This window comes from Natator depressus, chromosome 7, assembly GCF_965152275.1.
Source record: "Natator depressus isolate rNatDep1 chromosome 7, rNatDep2.hap1, whole genome shotgun sequence".
Classification (NCBI taxonomy): Eukaryota; Metazoa; Chordata; order Testudines; family Cheloniidae; genus Natator; species Natator depressus.
Genome location: NC_134240.1, coordinates 107,230,778 through 107,235,806, shown reverse-complemented (window position 1 = coordinate 107,235,806; position 5,029 = coordinate 107,230,778).

Below are 5,029 nucleotides of genomic sequence, written 5' to 3'. Positions count from 1 at the left end.
CGCAGCCGCAGCCCGCTCCCTCTCCGGCCGGATTCTCTTTCCCATTCCCCGCCACTGCGCTGCGGTGCCGTCTGGGGGTCGTAGTCACAGAGGATAAGACTTGGGTAGGTGGATGAGGTCGCCCCACGGCCTTCTGGGAATTGTAGTTCTAGGAGGCGGGACTCTCTCAATAGTCCCAGAAAACTGGAAGGGATGGGAGGGCAAAAGACTATAACTCCCAGCATGGCGAGCGGCGGAAAGACCAGGCATTTTAGGGAGAACATGGGGCATCCCCTGACCCTCCTCTGAAATGCCTGGTGCCACAGTTCGTTCCCGTTGAGCGGGGTGATAATTGGCAGTAGCTGATTCGCCCCAGATAACCTGGGTGGGTTTAGTTGGGGGCCTTTTAAACCTTAACTAAATCGGCCTGTTTGGACTGAATAAACATAGACAGTGTTAAGTTTCAGATTGTTCCTTGCCGGAGTGAAAGGCCAAGTGTATGGTGAAAGCCCAGATCCGGAGGTAGCGCTGGGCTTACGCCACCACTTCTTCTCCGCCCCCCCTCCCGCCGGTTGCTAAGTCTGGCCGCAGCTACCAGAAACGGGAGGGCGGGGGCGATGGTGACCTCACTCGCTCCCTGTGTCAGCCTTTGCGGGGCGGCGGGGGGGCCGCTGGGCCAGGAACATGAGTAGGAAGCCGGGCGCCCTTCTCTGTGACCTCGGGGGGGGGGCGGGGGGGTTAGGTAGCGTTAGGACTCAGGCTCCCCACCTCAGCCACGGGGCAGGAAAGGCAGGCGCCCACCCCAGCCGCTCCCGAAAGTGTTAGTAGCGCGGGGCAGAACGTATCCGAAACTCAGGGACCGACATTTTGTAAACCATTTGGGGTTCCAGCTTTTTACACTATAAAGGGCCCTGCTTCTGAACACCCGCCCTCTGAAAGCAGGTCTCGTGTTAGGCACCCGTCCCAAAATCACCAGTTGCTTTTGAAAACATAGGCAAAGACGCCTTCTGCTCTGCCTGCATGGACGTTGGAGTGAGCTAGGCAAAATTAGCATGTACATGTTACCACCCAACCAATAACCCTCTTGTTCTTTTACTTTCATGTCCCAGAGTACGGAGTAGGTGTAGGTTGATTAAAATCCATGAAATTTTGTAATGCTGTGTTTAAGATCTCAGCCCATTTTCTGTAAAAAAGGGTATTTGCTCTGATGCTGCTATCTTTCCCCAGTGTATCAGTTGTTCCACCGCAGACATGGTTGCATTTAATAGATTCATAGATTCCAGAGACAGAAGATACCTGTGATAATCTAATCTGACCTCCTGTATAGCAGGCCATAGAATTTCCCCCAAATAATTCATTTTGAACTACAGCATATCTTTAAAAAAAATCTATTTCAATGCTGTTACATGTATCAGCACAATTAGAACCATTAAAAAGTGTTGCCATTTGCTATGCTGCAGTGTGTGTGATGTTCCTTATTCTTAGAATGTAAACAATGGAGGAAAATTTTACTACCACACCTGGGTTTGTTGGGTTTTTTTTTAAGAAAAACACCCACTGTGCAGTAGATCCTCTCAACACTTATTGTACTACCAAGTATTGTGCTTTCTCCAATCTTGCTGAAGTCACAGTAGTAAGTCTCATTGGTACTGTGGCAGGATCAGGTTCTTATTTTGAATAGCATATTTCTACAAACCATATGTCCTCAAAGTGCTATACATTATTAAATTCTACAGTTACAAAGATAAGTGACAGCAGAAGGATGAATACATTAAGAGGTAAAAAGGGAGAAAAAAAGGAGGTTGAAGTTGAGATCTGAACAATATTTTATTTCCATTTTTGCTAGCACTTTTTACTTAGTGCATTGCCTTATTATTTAAATGTCAACAATGGAAAATTAGCTACTGCTACATACATTGTGGTACTGTCAAGTTTAATGACATTTTAATAGCCTGGTAGAGGTGACAGAACTCAGTGTGAATCTCTTTTTCTGCCTTCTCAAAATTTCAGACATTACATATCTTCCTCCTAATATCGAACAAACTGTCAACATGCTGAATTGAGGGTAGTAATCCCAAATCCCATTTGATATGGGTAAGCAGGGGAAAAGGAAGATATAAATGACAGCTATGATAGGCAATAGTATACATAAATGACATACTATTACGGTATACAATATCATAGGAATCACTAATACATTCAGCAAAATATCCTGGCTTTTAATCTTACATGCCAAGAAAGTGAGACCATCCATTTCATTAAAATCCTGTTTTATTAATAAGCTGATAATTAACTCACTAGTTTCACTAAATTCTATGTACCATTCAGCTATGTTGAGTCTTGGCATTTTTATAGTACCTAACAACTAGTGTGTCAAAATGGTCTTAGAATTACTGAGCCATATCCTACTGTTGTTTAGGTGTTCCCACACAAGAGCTAGAACAGAGGTGGGCAAACTACAGCCTGCGGGCCACTTACGGCCCGCAGGACCATCCTACCCAGCCCTTGAGCTCCCATCCAGGGAGAATAGTCCCCGGCCCCTCCCCTGCTGTCCCCCTCCCCTGCAGCCTCAGCTCGCCGTGCCACCAGCGCTCTGGGCGGCGGGGCTGCGAGCTTCTGCTGGGCAGTGCGGCTCTAGCCTGCACGGCTGCATGGCTGGTTCTGGCCAGTTGGTGCAGCTGCCAGTCCTGGTGCTCTGAGCAGCATGATAAGGGGGCAGGGAGCAGGGGGGTTGGATAACGGGCAGGAGGTCTTGGGGGGCAGTCAGGGGACAGGGAGAAGGGGGCGGTTGGATAGGTGTGGGAGTCCCAGGGGGCCTGTCGGGGGCGGGGGTGTGGATAGGGGTCGGGGCAGTCAGGGGACAGGGAGCAGGGGGGGTTGGATGGGGGTGGGGTCCTGGGGGGCACGGTTAGGAGCGGTGGGGTCCCAGGAGGAGGCGTTCAGGGGACAGGGAGCAGGGGGGGTTAGATGGGGCGGAGATTCTGGGTGGGGCGGTCAGGGGACGGGGAGGCGGGGGGGGTTGGATAGGGGGTGGGGTCCCAGGGGAGTGGTTAGGGTCGGGGGTTCTCGGGAGGGGCAGGTCAGGGGACAAGGAGCGGGGGGGGTTGGATGGGTCGAGGGTTCTGAGGGGGGCAGTCAGGGGGAGGGGGCGGATAGGGCGCGGGGGCCAGGCTGTTTGGGGAGGCACAGCCTTCCCTACCCGGCTCTCCATACAGTTTTGGAACCCCAGTGTGGCCCTCAGGCCAAAAAGTTTGCCCACCCCTGAGCTAGAACACTGTGCAAGGATCTTCTTACAAAGTTTCTCCTGAACAGTTCCATTTGAGAGGGCATTGGAACTAGGAAGAGGATTGACCCATTGTCAAGGCTGATTCCTCACTCTGGCACTTCGAGTGCAGAAGGTGGTTGCCCGCAAGGATTCTAAAAATTAATACTGACCACTCTAGGGTTGTATTAAACTCTTAAGGTTATAGCTTCTCTCTGACCTTGGATGGGTAGATGCTGCCACCACTCAAGTGCAAACCCCCCCTTTTTTGGAACCCAGGAAGGCGCACTTGGGAATTCCTTCCTGTGGAGTACCCTCAAGCCCTTTCACACACACCCCTCCCGGGGAAGAGCTGAGAAAGAAAGCAAAGGAAATCAGCTGTTGCCACCAGCTAATTAAACAACATATGCACAAACCTCTTAGGACACAAAAACCCAATCCTGTTCTTAAAAAAGGTAAATTTGATTAAAAACAAAAAGAAAGAAAATAAATTTGGAACTTAAGCTACTGCTAGATTTAAAAAGAGCAAATATAATAATTAAGCATCAAGAATGGCTTTCTGGAGGTCCAGCTTAAAGGTTACAAGTGAAACAAAAGCACTTGGGTTAGCACAGAGAAGTCCACAAGCCATAAAGAAATAAAAGAAATAAACCTAATCGTGTCTTCCTAGACATTTCCTGATCTACTTACATATCTGGGGTTTTTAAAGGAGTAGTTTCTAGGTATGAGCTGATTGTTTTTCATACCTGGCTTAAAGTTTTTTACAGCATAGTTCCAGCCCCATCCCTGCTTTGTCCCCTCTCTCCGGAGAACAACAACAGACAGACAAAAGGGGAGTCTTGTTTCAATTTTAAAAAGTTCTAGCCCTCCCATTGGCTCTTTTGCCACGTGCTCACTCACTTCCTTTTACCTATGCATGCAGTCAGACTTTTTAACCCTTTACAGGTAAAGCAAGTAGAGAACAGCTACCAACAGGGATTTTATAGCTAACTGTCTGGCTGGGTGTCCATAAAAGGGAACTACCCCCCCTCCCCACACACACTTCATTTATCACACCCACAAAACCCATAGATGCGCCAGGATTCACACAGATTTTGGGACATTTCCAAAGACCCAGAGCATACATGCAGCAGCCCAAGGCCTGTATTCTGCTCTTTAACCTCTCCCATTGCAGCACATACTGATATACAACCCCTAACTTGAGGCTTCACAGAAATCTACACTGGAGCAATGGGTTTGTGTTTTAATATAGGGGGATTTACTTTTATCTAGCAGTAGCTGCTACGTGAGTTGATGCTTGGAAATCCATCAGGATTTGAGAGAAGCATGCCACAGAATGCAGCTACTCCTCAACTGGGTATACAGGATGGAAAATGCAGCAGAATCACTGCTCAAACCCACTCCCACTGAAGATTTGAGGGATTTTCTCGCACATTGTTTTTAGCTTCCCAGCAGAGGGTAGTATGTACCCCAAAGTTTTGATTTTATACTACTTACTTGCAACACACCTAAAATCCGGAATCTCTAATGCTCTCAGTCTTTCTTCCAGAGGGGTAGCTTCAAGAACATCAGAAATTCAGGATCTGAAATTTGATGCTACAATATTTCAGCCATTTTTTTCAGAGCGCTGACAATTTTTTCTGTATAAATTACATGACTTGTGGGACAGCCTGGGATATATTGGGATGTTTCTTATCTAAGTCTTGCTAAATTTTAGATGGTGATTCTTTAAATATAGATTCCAGGTTGTATTCATATTATTACCATAATGATTCCATACAACTGATT